The sequence below is a fragment of the Dendrobates tinctorius genome, unplaced genomic scaffold, assembly GCF_039654945.1.
Source record: "Dendrobates tinctorius isolate UK_male_01 unplaced genomic scaffold, ASM3965494v1 ptg000069l, whole genome shotgun sequence".
NCBI classification, from domain to species: domain Eukaryota; kingdom Metazoa; phylum Chordata; class Amphibia; order Anura; family Dendrobatidae; genus Dendrobates; species Dendrobates tinctorius.
Window position 1 is genome coordinate 5,970,554 of NW_027361737.1, and position 22,064 is coordinate 5,992,617.

At 46.9% G+C, this 22,064-nt stretch overlaps 1 long non-coding RNA gene across 4 annotated transcripts in view; it reads left to right on the forward strand.

Annotated features, from left to right (window-relative positions):
* Positions 1–22,064, forward strand: part of LOC141095199 (uncharacterized) — a 104,668-nt gene that overhangs the window by 72,965 nt on the left and 9,639 nt on the right. For 3 of the 4 annotated variants that reach the window (XR_012233331.1, XR_012233329.1, XR_012233332.1), the window contains exons 3-5: positions 801–980; positions 16,709–16,767; positions 16,850–16,947. This is a non-coding gene — a long non-coding RNA (uncharacterized lncRNA). Of the gene's footprint in view, positions 1–800; positions 981–16,705; positions 16,768–16,849; positions 16,948–22,064 lie in introns of all 4 variants that reach the window. The other variant, XR_012233330.1, reaches the window with a different exon arrangement.

A 22,064-nucleotide genomic window follows, 5' to 3' on the forward strand; every position in this document is an offset into this window, starting at 1 on the left:
TTTTACTGGAGCTAAGTCCCTTATACCACTATATAGCTAGCTTAATATGCATCATGTGGGTGACAGACTTCCTTTTTAAGTAGTGGTGTTACCATTTTTTTGGAATGTAGAAATTTGGAGGGGCGCAATACGGTACGTGGGCCGGTGGAGTCTGGTGGGGGGTGGCCCAATTAGAACTTCTGCTATGGGGCCCATAATTTCTATCTATGCCCCTGCTGCAGGATTCATTGAACCATTCACATAAGCCTCTGCTGCAGGACTGACAGGCCATAACTTACACATCACGTCCAATGTCGCCCCTCGGTACATACAGGCATCCAGTCATGTTTCTCCCAAGCAGCAGTTGGTTGGTGGCGCTCGTCCCCCTTCCCACTCCCATATCCCTCGCTAAACCCAATGGGAAGGCCCCTGCTATTAGCCCCGGACAACCCTGTGCGCGGCACTTGTGATTGGCTAAGCGTTTCGGGACAAGGAGGTGTGGTCTGTTGGAGAAGCCGCGCCATTTTTTACTGATTTAAAAAATTTTCTATGGGGGAGCGCCGTTTTGCAGTTTGCCTCATGCAGCAGAGAGGCTAGGTTCACCCCTGGCTGTGGTAGTTAAAATACATAAAAGGTGGAATGTGTGGAAGCAATATTTTATTGGGGAGGAAGCCATGTATCTTGGGAGTGACACTTTTTGGGCAGGGAGAACAGTGAAGGGGACTTATTTCTTCAGGGGCACAGCATAGGTCTTATTTAGAGAATGGCATTTGTGGCAATTTGTTATTCAGGCGGCATTATAATTACACTGTTATATTAAGGGCACTGTGTCGGAATGTGCTACAGAACACCGGAGAAGAGGGATGTCTGCGAAGACGAGCTGTGGATGTGAAAACTTACGCGGGAATCAGGACCAGATGAAAAAGGAAAGGATGAGAACAATTTCAATCACAGAAGATGTCACCTATAAAGTTCCTTGCACTAAGGGTGCATGTACACTGGTCAGTCACGACACCTCAATAACTGCCTATTGGATAAATGAAGCCGATCGACAGTTGTTTAATAGCCTGTTTAGACCGTATGACCACACTTTCTTGTGCATGGAACAGTCCTTAATGTCATCGTTCGGTGTGCATAGAATAACATTGCTCTCAGCCTCACATGTCTACACAGACATGTCAAGAACAATGATATTTAAGCAAGCTTAACAGTTATTTCACCCAACAAACAAATATTTTGCTGGTACACTGGGTGATTGACAGTCTGTTAAGAAATGACGATATTTGTTTTCTGATTATCGACTGCAATGTAAATGCTCTTTAGGCCGGGGTCAGATTTGCGAGAAACTCGCACGAATCTTGCATCTCAATACCCTACACTGCCGCCGGCACTCGGGACCAGAGTGTGCGGCTGGATGTACTTCTATGCAGCTGAGCACTCCGGTCCGAGTGCCAGCGGCAGTGCCGGGTATTGAGACACGAGACTCGTGCGAGTTTCTCGCAAGTGTGACCCTGGCCTTACAGAGTAATCGGTAAGTAGTAGATAGTGGCAGTCTCCACAGGCATTTCTGTAAAAGGAGACCTCAGATGACTGACCAACAGCTGTTTTGCGTGAGTACGATCTACTTTAGTTATCCAAGCTGAGCCCCGCAATAGCTGACAATCGGGTATGAAAAACTTTGGTTTGATCATGTCTTTCCTGGATTTGGGCATGGTAACAGTGCCAGAGTTTTTCTCTTCTATTTTTTTTGCACTTTACATAGTAGCTAAACATTTGGGAGTTTTTTTTGCACGTTTTTTGGCTCATTAATTCTGACCAGATTGGTGCGAATCCAGGTTCAGAGGCCCCCACCAATTGCTCAATAGATGTCTTCGAAGTTTCTAATCTCAGTCAACAGGAGCACAAATAGCAGAGAGCGGATGCAGTGAACAGCCATAGGCTCCTGTGTCTTGAGCTGCACACTTCTAAGGGTATGTTCCCACGGTCAGAATGGCTCAGTATTTGATCAGGATTTGACGCAGGTGAAATCTGCATCTGAGGTTACTGGCAGGTCACCTGCGTTTTTGATGCTTTTTTTTTCATGCGTTTTTGATGTGTTTTTTCTGCATGTGTTTTTTTGTTACTTGAAATAAAGCTAATTGAAATTTGGCTTCTGGGAAGGGAAACATTTTTGATTTCCTGTTTGCAGATATGTTGGGGTATGTTCCCACGGTCAGTAAATGCTGCGGGTTGGACGCTGCGTACATCCGCAATGTCCAACCTGCAGTGCCCAGCTGTTACTGCATAGTGGATGAGATTTCAAGAAATCCCATGTCCACTATGTGGGCACCAATGCCTGCGGCTCACCCGCAGAGACCGACATGCGACGCGTCTTTCCAGACTGCAGCATGTCAATTTATGTAGTGGAGACGTTGCGTAAATTACCCATACGCTTTCATTAGATGCGGTAAAAACCGCATTATCTTCCTATTCACATGCATATTAAGTGTGGGAACGCAGCTACTACACATGTGTACTCATTTACATAATGGTGAATCTTGTGACACAGCCGGACGTACATGACACAGGAAGTGGAGGAAAGCACAGTGAGAGGTCCCCTCCTTTTTAATAAATAATAATTTTAAAAAAATGGCTTGTGGCCCCCTATCTTTGTTAACCAGCCAAAGTAAAGCAGACAACTGGGGCTAGTATTTCAGGCTGGTAAGGATCCAATATCCATGAACCTCACCAGCCTGATAATACCAGACTGCAGCAGTCTGCTTACCTTGGATGGTTGGCAAAAACACCAGCCAAGGAAAAAACAGCCAGCAGCAGCCTGGCATTCTCAAGCTGTCGAGGTGCATGGATTTTGGCCCTCACCAACCTAAAAATAGAAGCCTGCAGCTGCCCCACAATTGGTGCATCCACTTTACCCAACTCTTCCCACTTGTCCTGTAGCGGTGGCAAGTAGGATAATATTTGTGGGGTTGATGTCACCTTTGTACTGTCCGGTGACATCAAGCCCACAGCTTAGTAATGCAGAAGCATCAATAAGACACTTATGCATTACTAATCCTGTAGTGGTATGATAAATAAAGACGCAGCTAGAACAAATTCCTTTAATTTTAAAGGCCTATTCCACCAAAGCCCTCCTCTCCTGTAAAAGAAATAAAATAAAAAAGCAACAGTATACCATACCTGTCCGCCGAGAAGATATACATCCTGTCCCACAATGAGTCCAGCTTTGCCACATCTGGATGTCAGCCTGAACAGTGGCATTATGCCACCATCCATCCTGACATCCAGACACAGTGGAGCTTGTAGATGACTACCGGAGATAACTCGGTCAGCTGACCATGAGAACTTGCCTAGTGACGGGAGATAACCCCAGCGGTCACGTGCACAGCAGTTCTCGCGGTCAGCTCAGCTCATCGCAGTTACTGCAGTGGATGCGAATTTCTGGCCGTGGCACAAGTTAAGACATTATTTAAATTAGTCCACATATGTAGTAAGCTGCGTTCCTTGGATATCATTTTTTATCCCTTTCCTGTTTTATACAGTTCAACTACCTTTTTCCGTAGATCCGCTGACAATTCTTTTGCTTTCCCCATGACTCACAATCTGGAAACGTCAGTGGCTGGATGAAAGATGCAAGAGTTTCTCTGGATCCCAGAAACTCAATTAGGTTTTATGCAAACACACTGATTGCAAACAAAGAGGTCACAGGTGAGGATGAGACTTGATAAACGAGGAGGAGGTGTCGCACTGTATGTTAGAAACGCGTATATCTGCACAGAGGTTGAAGCTTCAGAGGCTGGGAGTTCTGTGGAAACTGTTTGGGTAAGAATACAAGGACAGAACAATGGAAAGGTCACCATTGTAGGCATTTACTACAGGCCGCCTGTGCAAGCTGAAGATATGGATGAACTCTTTATTCATCAAATGGCCAAGTTCTCCAAAAAATATGACATAGTTGTCATGGGAGATTTCAACTATCCAGACATTTGTTGGGAATCTCTCTCGGGCAAAACTAACAGGTCAAGGAAATTCTTATCCTCTCTTGCTGACAACTTTATCTTTCAAAAGGTAGGGGAGAAAACAAGGGGATCTGCTACCTTGGATCTAATCCTTATAAACAGGGAGGAAATGGTTGATGAGGTAAAAGTGGCTGGGACCCTAGGAGGTAGCGACCATGCTATTTTAGAATTTTGGATAACTAGAGGAGGAAGACCTGTGAAGACTCAGACTTCAAGGTTAGATTTCAGTGTGACGAACAGCCCACCGCCGTTCGTCCACTTACGGGCGACACTAACGGGAGTCCCGCTGCCACCAAAACGCGACGGACAGCGGACCCTGTGTCACCACTATGTCACAGTCCCACCACTGACACGGGTGTATCAGCGGACGGAGGGGCGTGACACAATGCCGGCACACGGCTATCACAGGCGCAGTGGGGCTTATCTTAGTTATCCCAACACTGGCACCATGTGACCAAAAATATCCAGCAAGCTAATCTCGCTCTACAATTTGCCGCAGGGGGAGTTTAATTTGGATGCCCCACCACTGCTATCAATCTTCCAAGCACTGCGGGGATTTATGTATATCCCACTTTCTCAGTTCCACTTTGGAACTCGCAGCTCTCCGGCGCCCCCCCTTACCCTCAGGTCAGTCAGGGAACTGCACCTAGGATAATTGGTCGCCGGACGGGCTGCCTGTTGTGAACCGGCAATTAGGCTTCTGCAGTAAGGGAATTATCAATGCTGTGGCTGAAGCCCCTTACTCAGCAATATAAGACCCTTCTAGACTGCCAGCAAGCCGTAATAGCCGTACACAACGCGCTGCAACCAGTCACGGTTACTTAATTCACAGTGTTAAATTAAGAGGGTCCGTGGCAAACCCCTTGAATTAGTAGCGATTATCTATCAAAGGCATATAGTTCGAGTCTTAGAGCATAGAGACAGATCTAAATAATTATTTCATTTATTTTCCGAAAGAGGACAGTGATTACAGATAAAAGTTGCTATAAAATTGAGACATAAAATATGTACAGTACAGGTATAAAATAAAAGTGGAGAAAACAAAGAGATTACACTCACAGTTCCATATTGTTCCTTAGGCAGACCATGTGGCTTTAAGGTGGGTGGAGGCGGAGCTGCACTTCTCCGCTCATCTGAGTTCTTGTCAGCACGGACTCTGCAGCTGTTCTGAGCTGGTTTGCCCAGGGAAGGCCTTATAGGCTTTGCTTTGTGACATCACGGAGAGATGCATTCTGGGTTGATCCCTCCTCTCTCATCCGAGTTATGTTTTGGCTACAAAACTTAGATTAGCTATAACTTTATGGGAGAAGCTGGTATGGACTCATCAGTGGTATCATGTTTCCCAGCGTAATGAGCCTATCAAGAAAACATCAAACATCTATGCGATATGACCATCCATTTGGGCGCAAATCCTATCTCATGTTCTGGACAGGGTAGAACTTCGAAACATACGCGGTCTCGAAGCTGGGACCTCTCAGGTTACAAAAATATGATTTTCATATCTCTACTTGGTACGGTTTTCGCAGGGCAGGCTCTTAAAGTTTTATTTCAAACAAAGACCTTTTTCCCGCATTTTTCTCTTTCAGCTGAGAGAAGCCAAATGGTGTGGGGAAGATGGTCTAGCTAATTAACATTCCTGCTCTTCCAGAGGAAGTGGCAGGGTTGGTAAAACCTGGGGGGAAGGAATTCCTACTACTGACAGTTTACAATGTCCTAGGATGGAGGATTTGTTAGCACATTGCAACAGAAAACATATCTTGCAGACATTGTACATCACACCTCCCCCCTTAAGAGGGCGCTAAGGAGGCATTACCTCTCGGTAATCGGCCATGCGCACCTCAGCGGGTTCGCCCCGGCGGGACAACCCATCGGCATTGCCGTTTTCACTGCCCTTCCTGTGTTTTACAGTAAAATCGTACTGTTGAAGGGCAAGGCTCCAGCGGAGCAATCTTCCTTTGGTTCCGGACACTGTGTGCAACCAGCTCAGAGGGTTGTGGTCGGTTACCACCGTGAAGGCGCGCCCATACAGGTAGGGCTGCAAACGCTGCAGTGCCCACACCATTGCCAGACACTCCTTCTCGATGGTCGAGTATGCCACTTCCCTCGGCAAAAGTTTCCGGCTCAGGTACAACACGGGGTGCTCTTGGTCCCCCGAGTCGACCTGGCTAAGCACAGCACCGAGGCCAAACTCGCTGGCGTCGGTCTGTACCAGAAACGGGCGACTGCTGTCGACTGCTCTCAACACTGGAGAGTTGCACAGGGCTGCTTTCAAAGCTTGGAAAGCCGCCTCACAGTCATCTGTCCAGTTGACTGTTTGGGGTAGCCTCTGCTTGGTGAGGTCAGTCAAGGGTTTGGCAAGGGCGCTATAGTCCTGTACAAACCGCCTATAGTACCCTGCAGTGCCCAAGAAGGACTTCACCTGTTTCTTGGTCCTGGGGGTGGGCCAGGACACGATTGCGTCCACTTTTTCTGGCTCTGGACTCATGGAACCCCCGCCTACCTGGTGTCCCAGGTAGTGGACCTTGCGCATGCCTATCTGGCACTTCCCCGGCTTGATGGTCAGGCCTGCCTGGTGAAGACGCTTGAGCACCTCCTGGAGGTGCTGAAGGTGTTCCTCCCAGGTGGAACTGAAGACGGCAATATCGTCTAAGTACGCCACCGCGTACTCCTCCAGTCCCCGAAGCAGGTGGTTGACCATCCGCTGGAAAGTGGCAGGGGCATTCTTCATGCCCTTCGGCATTCTTCATGCCGAAGGGCATGACCGTGGACTCGTACAGTCCAAAGGGGGTGATAAAGGCGGATTTCTCCTGCGCCTCAGGGCTCAGGGGAATCTGCCAGTATCCCCGACTCAAATCCATGATGGATATGTAGTTGGCGTTTGTCAACCGCTTGAGCAGATCCTCGATGCGCGGCATTGGGTGGGCATCAGAGGTTGTGATGGCGTTGAGCCCCCTGTAGTCCACGCAGAACCGGGTGGTTCGATCCTTTTTAGGCACGAGGACTACAGGTGAAGCCCACGCACCTTTTGACCGTCGAATCACTCCCAGCCTTAACATCTCATCGACCTCTTGGCGCATGACTTGTTGCACCGTTTCAGAGATCCGATAAGGTGTTCGCCGTAATGGGGCATGATTCCCGGTGTCCACCTCATGAACCGCTAACTCCGTCCTCCCAGGACAGTTGGTGAACACGGGCCGGAAGAGTTCCAGGGTGGCCATCAACTGCAACCGCTGGGACACGGTGAGCGAACCACTTATCTCCATGTCCTCAATGGACCCATTGGCCTTGGCCTGGGCCAGCATGTCCAGGAGGGAATCTTCCTCCCCATCCTCTGGCAGATTGCAGACCGGTAGGATGCAAGCTTCACGTTCGTAGTGCGCCTTCAGCATGTTGACGTGAAAGGCCTTGCGCCTACCCCGAGCATGGTCAAGCGTGACCACGTAGGTGACCGGGTTGAGCTGTTGGTGGACGACGTACGGGCCTTCCCAGGCTGCCTGAAGCTTATCCGTTGGTACCGGGACCAACACCCACACCTTTTGACCCACCTGGTAGGTCCGCTCCCGGGCGTTCTGGTCGTACCAGCGCTTCTGGTCAGCCTGAGCCTGCGTCATGTTGTCATGCACCAACTGCGTCAAGGTCTGCATCTTATCACGGAAGCGCATGACATAATCCACGATGGACACTTCTGTGGGGTTTGGCTCATCTTCCCAGGATTCTCTTATCAACCCAAGGGGTCCCCGGACTCGCCTGCCATACAGGAGCTCGAAGGGGGAGAACCCGGTTGAGGCCTGCGGAACTTCTCTGTAAGCGAACAGCAGGTGTGGGAGGTACCGCTCCCAGTCGCGCCCTTGGGTCTCAACCAGTATGCGGAGCATCTGTTTGAGGGTACCGTTGAAGCGTTCACACAAACCATTAGTCTGTGGGTGATACGGACTCGATACCAGCTGCGTCACCTGCATTTTCTCACAGAGAGCCTCCATTAGGCGAGACATGAATTGGGGCCCTTGATCGGTAAGCATCTCCCTGGGAAATCCTACTCTTGAAAAGATGGTCACCAGTGCGTCAGCCACCTTATCTGCCCTGGTTGAAGACAGAGCTACTGCCTCTGGGTACCGGGTAGCGTAGTCTACCACGGTGAGAATGTATCGCTTTCCGGAGCTGCTGGGGACGGACAGCGGTCCTACAATGTCCACCGCGATTCTCTGGAAAGGCTCCTCTATCACCGGCAAAGGAATAAGGGGAGCCTTAAGAGCAGGCCCCGCCTTACCCACTTTTTGACAGGTGGCACAGGAGCGGCAGTAGTGTGTTACATCTGTCCCCATCTTGGGCCAATAGAAGTGTTGAGACAGCCGTGCCTTTGTTTTGCTGATCCCCAAGTGTCCAGCGAGTGGAATCTCATGGGCAATCCGCAACAACTCAGTTCTGAACTGATAGGGGACGACCAGCTGTCTTTCCCTCAACCACTCCTTTTTAGGATCTCCGGGTACTGTCTCCCGGTACAACCTTCCTCGTTCCCAGAACACCCTCTCCTTATCAGACTTGGAGGTGGGCGTCTCGGCGAGACCTCTCAATTTCTCCAGGCTGGCATCTGAGTGCAGAGCAGCCTGGAACTCCATGCTGGAGGCTGCCAGAAGTGACGTCAGGGTCCCCTCTTTACTGGGACCCTCTGGAACCGGCTCTGGGTTCACCTCTGGTTCAGTCTCTCCTGTAGCAGCAGAGGGTCCAGAAGACAGTGCGTTACCTGCGATCTGGGCACTCTGACTGCGTGTGACAGCTGCTATGTATGCTGTCTCCCTGGGGATTTCTACAGACCCACCAGCTGGTGCTGCCCTGGGCTCTACCTCCCCTTCCACCCCCAACACTTTAGGAGCAGTGCTACTTATGGGCCAGTTACCTTCCTCGGTGGCACTGGTCAGCTGCATGGCATTACCTTCCTCATGGTCCCCATGCACCTCCCCATTTCCTTGAGCACCGTTGCTTACTCCTGCCAGGGGTTCCTCAGCCGTCTCACTCCGCAGAGTGACGGGGCTGAGCACTTCGGTACCTGTGGACACATCTACCGCTTCAAAGAAAGGGTTAACGGGTTCAGTCGGCACAGATACATCAACATCATCATCATCCTTCCTAGGAGAAGAATGGTTATCAGTTTGCTTTGGTACATTCACATCAGCATCAGCATCGTACCTGGGGAAAGAATGGTTGTTAGTTGCATCATTACTCATCAAGGCATTAGCAGGTAACACATTCAGTTTCCCGTCATCATCATCATCATCAGGGTTAACGTTACCCTTATTATCAGTTTGGGGAAGGGTGTCAGGGACATAGTATGCAACCATCCTCCCCAAGTCAGTCCCCAATAAAACATCAGTGGGCAAATTTTCAGACACTCCCACCTCCCTCAACCCGCTCCCGGTACCCCAGTCAAGAAAAACTCGTGCCACTGGCAAGGGACAACGGGTGCCTCCAATCCCGGTGACAGTCAGGGTTTTCCCCTCAACAAACTCTTCAGGGGCCGCCAGTCCAGGACGGATGAGGGTTCGTTCAGCCCCAGTGTCCTTGAGGCCTGTAGCAAGACGGGCCCCCACCTGAACAGGTTGAACGTTGTCGTCAGCCCTCCCAACCACACCTCCCACCAAAAGAACAGAGGCGTTGGGCCCGGGGGCCTTGGCTGGGGGGTTCTTCGGCCTATCCGGACAGGTGTAAGAGAAGTGACCAGGCCGCTTGCAGTGGTGACACAGGCGACTGTCAGTAGCCGGCCTGTTGTTGGCAACAGGGACAGGGCCTCCGGAGGGACGGCTAGCTGGGGCATTGGGGTTGGTTGCTGGCTTACCCCCTTTCCAGCTGGTGGCGACTGGCCTCCGCGTCTCGGGCTTCCGGTTGGCCTCGTGGTTGTCGGCGATCTGCGCCGCTTTGTCCGCGTTCGTTGGTTCGCGGTCCAGGATGAACTGTCGGACCTCAGCTGGGCAGAGACGCAGGAACTGGTCTTTGATCATCAGGTCCCGTAGCTGCTCAAAGGTTTCAACGGACAGTCCATGGATCCACTGGTCAAAGTGGGTCCTGAGTCCTTGCACCACATCACTGTAGCTATCGTGTGGGCCACGTTGGAGGTGTCGGAACTTCTTTCGGTATACCTCAGGTGTCAGCCGGTATTTGGCGATCAGCGCCTGCTTTATGGCGTCATAGTCGTCATCGGCTTCTGGCGGAAGAGAAGCAAATGCCTCCAGGGCTTTGCCTTTTAGCCCTGGGGTCAAGTACCTTGCCCATTGGTCTCTAGGCAGCTGGTACTGTCTGCAGGCTTTCTCAAAGGCTCGCAGAAATGTGTCCAAGTCCCCATCCTTTTCCATCACGGGAAAATGCTCTGGCCGGGGTTTAGGAGTCTGGACGCTGCTGGGCTCACTGCTTCGGGCTGTGGGGGCATTCCCACCCCGCTGGAGTACCTCCAGTTCATGGGCCCTCTGCGCCTCCCTCTCGGCTCGCTGCTCTGCTCTCTCAGCCTCAGCTTGGCGCTCACGTTCGGCTTGGGCCTCCTGCCGATATTGCTGGATCAGCCTCACCCGCCCATCCCTGTCTTCGGCGGGGAGTTCGTCCAAGGCCATTTGCAGATAGGGGTCCACCCCGTTCTGGTTGAATGTGGGGCCAGCGCTCAGGAGTGGAGCCTCTGCTGCAGCCCCATTGCAACTTGGGCCAACTTCTGCGCTCGCTGGATTCTGGTCGTTGTCCAGCTGCACTAGAGCCGCGATCATTTGAGCTCTGTTTTTGTTCGTGGCGTCAAGGCCTTGGTACGTGCATAACGCAGCAAGAACTTCCTTTGTCTGCCGGTTGTACCAAGGTTCTCCTTTTGCCGCCATGGTTGCCAAATAAAAGATAGAAAAAGAAAAACGAAGAAACGGGAGGGGGATACTTGCAAGTACACACTAATGTCTCAGGACTAGTAACCACTGAGTCTGTTCTCCAAAACCTATGATGCAGGATTCCCGCAGGAACCGTGCAAGTTTTTAGTGAGGAATGATTGCTCAAACCAAATCACTAATGCTCTAGGATTATCCCACCGCTCTGCCACCAATATGTGACGAACAGCCCACCGCCGTTCGTCCACTTACGGGCGACACTAACGGGAGTCCCGCTGCCACCAAAACGTGACGGACAGCGGACCCTGTGTCACCACTATGTCACAGTCCCACCACTGACACGGGTGTATCAGCGGACGGAGGGGCGTGACACAATGCCGGCACACGGCTATCACAGGCGCAGTGGGGCTTATCTTAGTTATCCCAACACTGGCACCATGTGACCAAAAATATCCAGCAAGCTAATCTCGCTCTACAATTTGCCGCAGGGGGAGTTTAATTTGGATGCCCCACCACTGCTATCAATCTTCCAAGCACTGCGGGGATTTATGTATATCCCACTTTCTCAGTTCCACTTTGGAACTCGCAGCTCTCCGGCGCCCCCCCTTACCCTCAGGTCAGTCAGGGAACTGCACCTAGGATAATTGGTCGCCGGACGGGCTGCCTGTTGTGAACCGGCAATTAGGCTTCTGCAGTAAGGGAATTATCAATGCTGTGGCTGAAGCCCCTTACTCAGCAATATAAGACCCTTCTAGACTGCCAGCAAGCCGTAATAGCCGTACACAACGCGCTGCAACCAGTCACGGTTACTTAATTCACAGTGTTAAATTAAGAGGGTCCGTGGCAAACCCCTTGAATTAGTAGCGATTATCTATCAAAGGCATATAGTTCGAGTCTTAGAGCATAGAGACAGATCTAAATAATTATTTCATTTATTTTCCGAAAGAGGACAGTGATTACAGATAAAAGTTGCTATAAAATTGAGACATAAAATATGTACAGTACAGGTATAAAATAAAAGTGGAGAAAACAAAGAGATTACACTCACAGTTCCATATTGTTCCTTAGGCAGACCATGTGGCTTTAAGGTGGGTGGAGGCGGAGCTGCACTTCTCCGCTCATCTGAGTTCTTGTCAGCACGGACTCTGCAGCTGTTCTGAGCTGGTTTGCCCAGGGAAGGCCTTATAGGCTTTGCTTTGTGACATCACGGAGAGATGCATTCTGGGTTGATCCCTCCTCTCTCATCCGAGTTATGTTTTGGCTACAAAACTTAGATTAGCTATAACTTTATGGGAGAAGCTGGTATGGACTCATCAGTGGTATCATGTTTCCCAGCGTAATGAGCCTATCAAGAAAACATCAAACATCTATGCGATATGACCATCCATTTGGGCGCAAATCCTATCTCATGTTCTGGACAGGGTAGAACTTCGAAACATACGCGGTCTCGAAGCTGGGACCTCTCAGGTTACAAAAATATGATTTTCATATCTCTACTTGGTACGGTTTTCGCAGGGCAGGCTCTTAAAGTTTTATTTCAAACAAAGACCTTTTTCCCGCATTTTTCTCTTTCAGCTGAGAGAAGCCAAATGGTGTGGGGAAGATGGTCTAGCTAATTAACATTCCTGCTCTTCCAGAGGAAGTGGCAGGGTTGGTAAAACCTGGGGGGAAGGAATTCCTACTACTGACAGTTTACAATGTCCTAGGATGGAGGATTTGTTAGCACATTGCAACAGAAAACATATCTTGCAGACATTGTACATCACAGTAGCGACCATGCTATTTTAGAATTTTGGATAACTAGAGGAGGAAGACCTGTGAAGACTCAGACTTCAAGGTTAGATTTCAGAAAGGCAGATTTTAAGGGATTCAGAAAGAGAATTGGAGGGATCCAATGGCTGGATATCCTTAAAGACAAAAATGTCCAGGAAGGATGGGAAATCTTGAAATATGAAATTCTCAAAGCACAATTGTTAACAATTCCGAAAAGAGGGAAGAATAGGAAGCATTTAAGGAAGCCAGGATGGATAAACACAAGCACATGCTAAAAAGGAAGAAAAAAATGTTTATAAAATGGAAAGAGGGAGGCATATCTAAAGAAGAATATAATGCTGACTGCAGAACCTGCAGGGCACAAATCAGATTACTAAAGCTGACAATGAATTGAGGCTTGCAAGAGATGTCAAAAGCAATAATAAAGGATTTTGGGGATATGTCAAAAGTAAAAGAAAAGTCAAAGATGCTATAGGATTTTTACAGGATGAAAATGATGAAATGGTAAGACAGGATGTTGAGAAGGCCGAACTTTTAAATTCCTATTTTGCATCTGTTTTCTCTCAGAAAGGAAATGTAACATCAACTGTTCTTCACTGTCCTATTAAGGGAATAGAAGAATCCAGGATATCTATAAACAGAAAGGTAGTGAGGAAACACATAGCTAACCTAAATGAATTCAAGTCTCCAGGTCCAGATGAATTACACCCCAGAGTACTGAAGGAGATAGCAGAAGAAATTTTTGAACCCCTCTCCATAATCTTTGAAAATTCTTGGAGAACAGGAGAAGTCCCAGAAGACTGGAGAAGAGCAAATGTTGTTCCTGTCTTCAAAAAGGGGAAGAAGGTGGACCCAGGCAACTATAGGCCGGTGAGTCTGACTTCTATACCAGGAAAGATCTTTGAACAAATTATTAAACAACATGTATGTCAGTACCTGGATAAGAATGAAGTGATTAAACAGAGTCAGCATGGGTTTGTAACTAATAAGTCATGTCAGACTAACTTAATTTCCTTCTGTGATGGAATCACTGATTGGGTGGATCAAGGAAATGCTGTTGATATAGTATATCTTGACTTCAGCAAAGCATTTGACAAAGTATCTCATACATTCCTTATTGAAAAAATGACTAAGTATGGAATGGACAAGGCAACTGTTAGGTGGATTCATAACTGGCTTAGCGATCGGACCCAAAGAGTGGTCGTAAATGGCTGCACATCCAGTTGGAAGAATGTCTCAAGTGGGGTACCACAGGGCTCTGTCCTGGTCCCTGTATTGTTCAACATCTTTATTAACGATTTAGATGAAGGAATTGAGGGTAAACTGATTAAATTTGCTGATGACACAAAGCTAGGAGGGATAGCTAATACTAGAGAAGAGAGAGAGAGGATTCAAAAAGATATAAATAAACTGGAGAAGTGGGCAGCAACTAACAGAATGGTTTTTAACAGGGAAAAATGCAAAGTACTACATCTGGGCAATAAAAATGAAAAAAGCATATACAGAATGGGAGGAATAGGGCTAAGCAACAGCACATGTGAAAAAGACTTGGGTATACTAATAGATCACAGACTGAATATGAGTTAACAGTGTGATGCAGCAGCAAAAAAGGCAAATGCAATTCTAGGATGTATTAACAGAAGCATACAGTCTAGATCACGTGAAGTCATTATTTCCCTCTACTCCTCTTTGGTCAGACCTCATCTGGAATAGTGTGTCCAGTTTTGGGCACCACATTTTAAAAAAGACATCAACAAACTGGAGCAAGTTCAGAAAAGAGCAACCAGAATGGTGACCGGTCTGCAAACCCTGTCTTATGAGGAAAGGTTGCAGGATTTGGGATTGTTTAGTTTGCAAAAGAGAAGACTGAGAGGAGACTTAATAACTTAATAGCTGTCTACAAATATCTAAAGGGCTGTCACATTGCTGAAGGATCAACTTTATTCTCATTTGCACAAGGAAAGACTAGAAGCAATGGGATGAAACTGAATGGGAGGAGACACAGATTAGATATTAGAAAAAACTTTTTGACAGTTAGAGTGATCAATGAGTGGAACAAGCTGCCACGAGAAGTGGTGAGTTCTCCTTCAATGGAAGTCTTCAAACAGAGGCTGGACAGACATCTGACTGGGATGATTTAGCGAATCCTGCTTTGAGCAGGGGGTTGGACCAGATGGCCCAGAAGGTCCCTTCCAACTCTACGATTCTATGATTCTATGTTACCTTTAGTAGCCATTCAAACCCATTTGTGTCAACTTCTGTGCATATTATCGGGCCAAAATCACCAGGGTATGTGAACTTTCGATCAGGGCCATTTGGATGTTTTGGTTTGTTATTATGATTTAAAAAGAGAAAACACAGCAGTTTGACAATAAATGGTTTCATCCAACCACTAACTATATATATACTGTGTGTATGTATATATATTTACTTACTTTGTTTTGGATAAATCCTGTTATTAGGCTTTGATATAACTTAATTAAAAAGTAATTTGTGGATTATATGCATCTTTGTTATATCTCCACTTCAGAAATGCACTAAAACACACACATACATATTATAATATGTATGTGTGTGTTTTAGTGCATTTCTGAAGTGGAGATATAACAAAGATGCATATAATCCACAAATTACTTTTTAATTAAGTTATATCAAAGCCTAATAACAGGATTTATCCAAAACAAAGTAAGTTTTATTTAAAGCATGACAAACCAAGAAGAGACAGAGGACAGAAAAAAATCATAACAACACATGTAAAAAATAACCTAATTTATCTAATTGGTGCAGAAAATCTGCAAGATCAAAAATTCACCAAATACTCATTGTGGGATCTTAGGCTACGTTCACACATCTGGGTGACAAGTCTGAGTGCTGTCTAGTTACTTTTCCCTTCGGCAGCACTCTATCCCACAGTATAGAATGGATGTATTCCCACATCTGTTAAAATCATGGATCTGAGAGTGAGATCCTTGTGACTCAGAGCAGGTGTTACTCTCTTCTGATGTTGTGCTGATCTGACTCGGCCATTGAAGTCTATGTGGATCCAGTTTTCTTCCATTTTGCATTTATGTCTCAATGATCTGGTAGTGATAAACTTGAATAAAAACGTAACTTTCCAAAGGGTTTTTTGTTGGCTAGGAGCAAGCACCTCCTCAGTGGAAAAGAGCGGAAGAGAAATAGCAGAAGGTACTAGGATGACAGCTGGAAAAAATTGTTACTAGTAGGGGCATGACTACTTAGGGTGCCTATGGCAGCATGAACGCCAAATACGGCCCCGGCGACACATGCATTCAATCACAGGTGCAATAAATGGGTATAGTGGCAGAGCTAGAGGTTTGGCACCAGAGGGGGGCAAAACACATCTGAGCAGGCCCCTAACCTAGATAACCTTCATTATAACTACAGGGGCACACCCTAATCATAGTGGATGTAGGGGAACCTCCGGAGCTTGCCAATGTTGTTAAAGGGATTCTGTTAAGTCATTTTTGTATAGTATACTAATAGTATCCTGAAATAGGGCTTGGGCAACCCTTTCTCGATGTGTAATTTTATTTAGGTCCGTGGCCCCGTTGTGTTGCTGTAAGCCCTGGATAATTTTATTGTCTCATGCCGGAAAGTCAAGCATATGAAAGTGGAAACTGAATATTCACCCCTTCCCCCACCCATAATCCCACCCAACCCTCTGCACTGATTCAGTCAGACTGCTGCATACCTTAGGATCGTTTAGCAATCCTTGGACGGACCGTCAGCTCTTTTTACCTGATAGTGACAGCTGCATAGAAATACATGTTGTCACGCTCAGGTCAGCATAGCAGACGGCCAGTCCGAGGATTGCTGTGCGCACCCATCAGTGATGCCGGCCGGAAGGGGTGAATATTTATTTTACATATGTGCCGGGAAGTCAAGTGTATGTAAATGCAAAATATTCACGCCTTCACCCGCCCATAATTTATGCACATTGCAGGGCATTAATAAAAATTGTCTTTTAATATACAATTTTTAAACCATAATAACCCTGGAGGATGCAGTAATATATCTATACGGATGCACAGGACTCTTACTTAATTTGGCGCATCTTTATCTGTACAGCAGAAATTGGAATATGTTATCCTGCCTCCTCTACTAACACCAAGAAAACAGCAGCAAAAAGGGTATGCTAAAAATATTCTACTCTTCTTATTGTATGAATGTGGTATATGGCTCTTGATAAATTCTTCCATCATTTTTTTCCAGATAACCGTTGGAATGGATTTAAAATAATAAAATATTGTTTTGCAGCAAAGCCCCATGGTTTATCTGCTCATCCTCTTGAATAAAAGAAAACCTGTTCGGTAAATTGAAGCTATTTATTAGAAATGCTGAAATTAGTAAAATGTAGCAATAGAAACAAATAAATGAAGAATGTTGCAGGATTGATGACCATGTGTCCATTTTTAAGTCTTCTCATCAGTGATGGTATAAGCAGGCAGTGGCCAAGGCTGTAGATAAAAACAAGAGGAAAACTGATTATATGATATAAAACCAGTCAAACGTAGAAGTATAAAAGACGGCCGTCCCTTATTAAATGTCCTCCCCTTTGTCCTTGCAGAATCTATTGGATATGCCATAGATATCTGCTTAGTGTGAGTCCAACAATGACCAAAATATGTGTAACCAACCCAGTAAAGTCCTCAGCTGTTTCCAATTTTTACTCACTATGCTGGAAAGTGGTGACGTCTTTACTGGGAAGTGTAAATTCATCATGTCTCATACACTATAGTTCAGACCTTATAATGTTTGTATATAATGGGAAATAAACCTAAAAATCAGAAAACATACCTGATCTGGATAGGCATTTGTTATCTTGGAATACAATTTTATGAAAGGGTTTGCCGAAAAAATCATCCACAATGTCTCTATCCAGCATCCGGTCAAACTCAACCAAGCATTGTGTGCCATCCCTGAAGAGGAGGTTTTTGCCGTGACTTGACGAAAACAAATTAAATATGTCCTTCTGGGATCCTGTCCGTCCATAGAGAGACTAAATGGAAGCAAATATTGGGATTACATTCCAGCTTTGAAAGATAAAATAGTCAATGTGGGCCCTGCCCAAATAGGATGATTCACACTAAGATCCTGGAATCTGAGACCTACATAATAGGAAAAATCACTGTGAATAAATTAAACAAAAACACCAGGCGTATAAATGAAAAACAATAAAGAAGAACTCCCATTAATATTTTTGTGGACTAAACCTGTGTGATTGTACAGCATATAGAGTGTAGGTGCATTAATATGCTCACTGATTGTCGTCGGCCCCGGTTTCCATTGCCGATCCGCTCCTCATCATTTGATGGCTTTTTTAAATTGTTGGCACACACTGAGGTTTATTTGTGAGCCAGAAATTGCTACCCATCATACAGTTGAAACCAGAAGTTTACATGCACTACTGTATCTAAAAAGATACATATGCATGTTTTTCTCAATATCTGACATGAAATCAGAATAAACCTTTCCCGTTTTAGGTCAGTTAGGATTACCATAATTATTAATATTTGCCAAATGCCAGAATATTGAGAGAGAAAATGTTTTTTGGCATTTTTGTTATTTACTGCAAAGTCAAAAGTTTACAAACATTCCATTAATATTTCATGCCGTTGCCCTTAAACTGAATGACTTGGGTCAAATGTTTGGGATCTCCTTCCACAAGCTTCTCACAATAGTTGGTGGGATTTGGGCCCATTCCTCCTGACAAAAATGGCGTAACTGATCCAGGTTTGTAAGTCTCCTTGCTCGCACTGGCCTTTTCAGCTTTACCCATAAATTTTCAATAGGATTGAGATCAGGGCTTTGTGATGGCTCCAAAACATTGACTTTGTTATCCTTAAGCCACTTTGTTACCATTTTTGGCAGTATGCTTCAGTTCATTGTCCATTTAGAAGATCCATTTCCGACCAAGCTTTAACTTCCTGGCCGATGTTTTGAGATGTTGCTTCAGTATTGTCACATACAGGGCCGCCTTCAGGGCATGACAGCCCTTACTGCTGTATGGGGCCTGGTGAACAGCAGTACAGAAGGGGGCCCGCAGATCAGGGGCCCCGCTCCTGTGCTGCCAGTCATCGGGCCCCAAGTGCTGTGCGTTATAGGGGCGCCGGGTGGGCCCCAAGTGTGCGCTGCGGTCGGGCCCCAAGTATGCGCTGCGGCCGGGCAGAATGCGAGACATGGGGACAGAATGAAGACATGATGGGGGCAGAATGCGAGACATGGGGGCAGAATGCGAGACATGGGGGCAGAATGCGAGACATGGGGGCAGAATGCGAGACATGGGGGCAGAATGCGAGACATGGGGGCAGAATGTGAGACACGGGGGCAGAATGCAATACATGGAGGCAGAATGCAAGACATGGGGGCAGAATGTGATAGTAAGACACAGGCGGGGGCAAAATATGACAGCGAGAAATGAGGGCAGAATGCAAGACATGGGGGAAGAATGCATGCATGGTGGTAGAATGTGACAGTAAGACAGGAGGGGGCAGAATGTGACATTGAGACACAGAAGGGGGCAGAATGTGACAGTGAGACACAGGAGGGGGCAGAATGTGAGACATGGGGGCAGAATGTGATAGTGAGACACAGGAGGGGGCAAAATGTGACAGACACAGGAGGGGGCAGAATGTGACAGACACAGGAGGGGGCAGAATGTGAGACATGGGGACAGAATGTGACGGTGAGACACAGGAGGGGGCAGAATGTGACGGCGAGACACAGGAGGGGGCAGAATGGTGACAGTGAGACATAGGAGGGGGCAGAATGTGACAGTGAGACACAGGAGGGGGCAGAATGCGAGACACGGGGGAAGAATGACCATAGCAGAATGTGAGACGGGGTCAGAATGGACATGGGGGCATAATGTGACAGTAAGACACAAGAGGGGGCAGAATGTGACAGTGAGACACGGGACAGAATGTGACAGTGAAACACAGGAGGGGACAGAATGTGACAGTGAAACACAGGAGGGGGCAGAATGTGACAGTGAGACACAGGAGGGGGCAGAATGTGAGACACGGGGAAGGATGGGAGACACATGGTGCAGGATCATTGGGCAGGATGGATACGATGTAGACAGATGGGGCAGGATCTGGAGATCATGTGGGGGCAGAATGAATACTCATGAGGGCAGGATAAGAGAAAATATGGCTGGAGCCAGGATGGGGGATATTATTACCATAGGGGCTAATTAAGGAATATTATTACTGCAGTGATTGTATTTATTTTAATTTTTTTGAGGATACTGTTTTAGGCTACTTTCACACATCCGTCTTTTTGAATCCGGCACGATGCGGCGAAAAGTGTGAAAATCGGATCCGGTTTTGTCACATAGAAAGTAATGATCGCCGCATCGTGCCGGATGTACATGCGGCGGCCCCGGTTCTTTCCGGATACGGCAAAAATGCGCCGTCCGGCATCTGCAAAAAACGTTCCCTGCAACGTTTTTTGGCAGCGCCGGAACGGCTTTTTAAAGTGCGCATGCCCGGACACTGTGTGACTTAACCCCACAGGTGCCCGGCAAGCGCAACTCTCTCTCTATCCTTCCATACCTTTCTTTGTCTGACTCACTCGTCTCCCCGCTCTCTCCAGATGGCTCTCATCGCTGTGGCTCCCGTCTCTACAGCTGGCTCTCGTCGCCCGGTGCTGCAGCTCCTTTAAATTTTATCCAGGCCGCATCTGGCGACTCATTCACATCCAGTGTCTCCGCTACAGGCCGGTTCCGGCGGCATGGCTTTTCCCCTGCACGCCGCCGGAACCCTTAAACCGGATGTGTGAAAGAGGCCTTAAATGGGGGGAGGTTCTGTTACTGTGCAGAGTGACACTATGTCACCTTTTTTTCTTCATCTGGTGTAGTGTAGATGTTGGGAAAAAAATTAAGTAATGTGTTCTGCAAGTGGAGCTCTAGATAACTGTGTTATTTCCTGCAGAGACGAGCACTGGCTGGAAGATGTGATGGTGATCTGTGCTGGATGAAAGATGAAAAGCAAAGATGAAGGACTTTACCTAGAGACGTCACTGGTGAGTCAGTGTGTTACCTGTACAATGACTGTGCACTATATACAGAGCGCCTTTGTACAATGTCACCAGTGATCACTGTATTACCTGTACACTGGCACTATATACAGAGGTCCTGTGCATAATGTCACCGGTGATCACTGTATTACCTGTACACTGACGCTATATACAGTGCTCCTGTGTATAATGTCACTGGTGATCATTGTATTACCTGTACACACACTACATACTAAGTACAGATATCCTGTGTATAATGGCACTTATTACTATCACCATATGTTTTTTATTAATGATCAGTATTGTAGTATCCAGTCACTATGTGCTGGTAATATGTGGTCTGGTCATGGTGCGGTGGTATTTGTCCCTTGTATGTGCTATTATTCTGTCACTGGTGGTAATATGTGGTCTGGTCATGGTATGGCTGTATTTGTTCCTTCTCTGTGGTATTATTGGTCACCATGTGGTGGTAATATGGTGTCTGGGCATGGTGTGGTGGTATTTGTCCCTTTGGATGTGATATTATTGGTCATTTTAAAAATTGGAAAATAAATAAAAAATGTACCTAAATTGTATTGGATATTTTAGCAAATGTTTAATAGGTTAGAGTAGAGTAGGGCCCAGCCAAAAGAGTCTACCTTGTGGTGGCAGATTTAAAAAATCTTTTGGCCATAACAAGAGCTGCTGGATATGTGTGTGATCTGGAGATGGAAACTGTTAATGTGTGATTGGTGAGAAGTGGAGTTTTTCCGAGAGCGGTGGGGCTGGGGTGGAGCCTGGGCGGTGTCTCAAGGGGGCCCCGAAAATTTTGCCAGTATGGGGCCCCGAAATTCCTAGTGGCAGCCCTGGTAACATAATCTTCTAATCTGGTGATGCCATCTATTTTGTGAAGTGCACCAGTCCCTCCTGTAGCAAAACAGCCCCACAACATCATGCCGCCAGCCTGCCACCCCCATGTTTCACAGTTGGGATCATGTTCTTAGGCTTCCAAGCTTCTCCCTTTTTCCTCCGAACGTAATGATGGCCATTATGCCAAAAAGGTTCAATTTTAGTTTAATCAGACCACAGGACATGTCTCCAAAACTTATGTTTCTTTTGGAGTAGTGGCTTCTTCCTGGCAGAGTAGTCTTTTAACCCATGTTGATACAGTACTAATTTCACTGTGGATATTGACATTCTTACCAGCTTCCGCCATCATCTTCACAAAGTCTTTTTCTTTTGTCCTTGGGTTGATATGCACATGTAGGACTGAGGCTGTGTGCCCACAAAGCGATTTTTAAGCGTTTTTGCCGCGATTTTCGGCGCAAAAACGTTTAAAAATCATGTACAGAACGCCCCCCATGCATTCCTATGGCATTCTGCACATGCTGTGCTAATGCTGCGCTTTTTTCCGCGGCGGAATCGCATC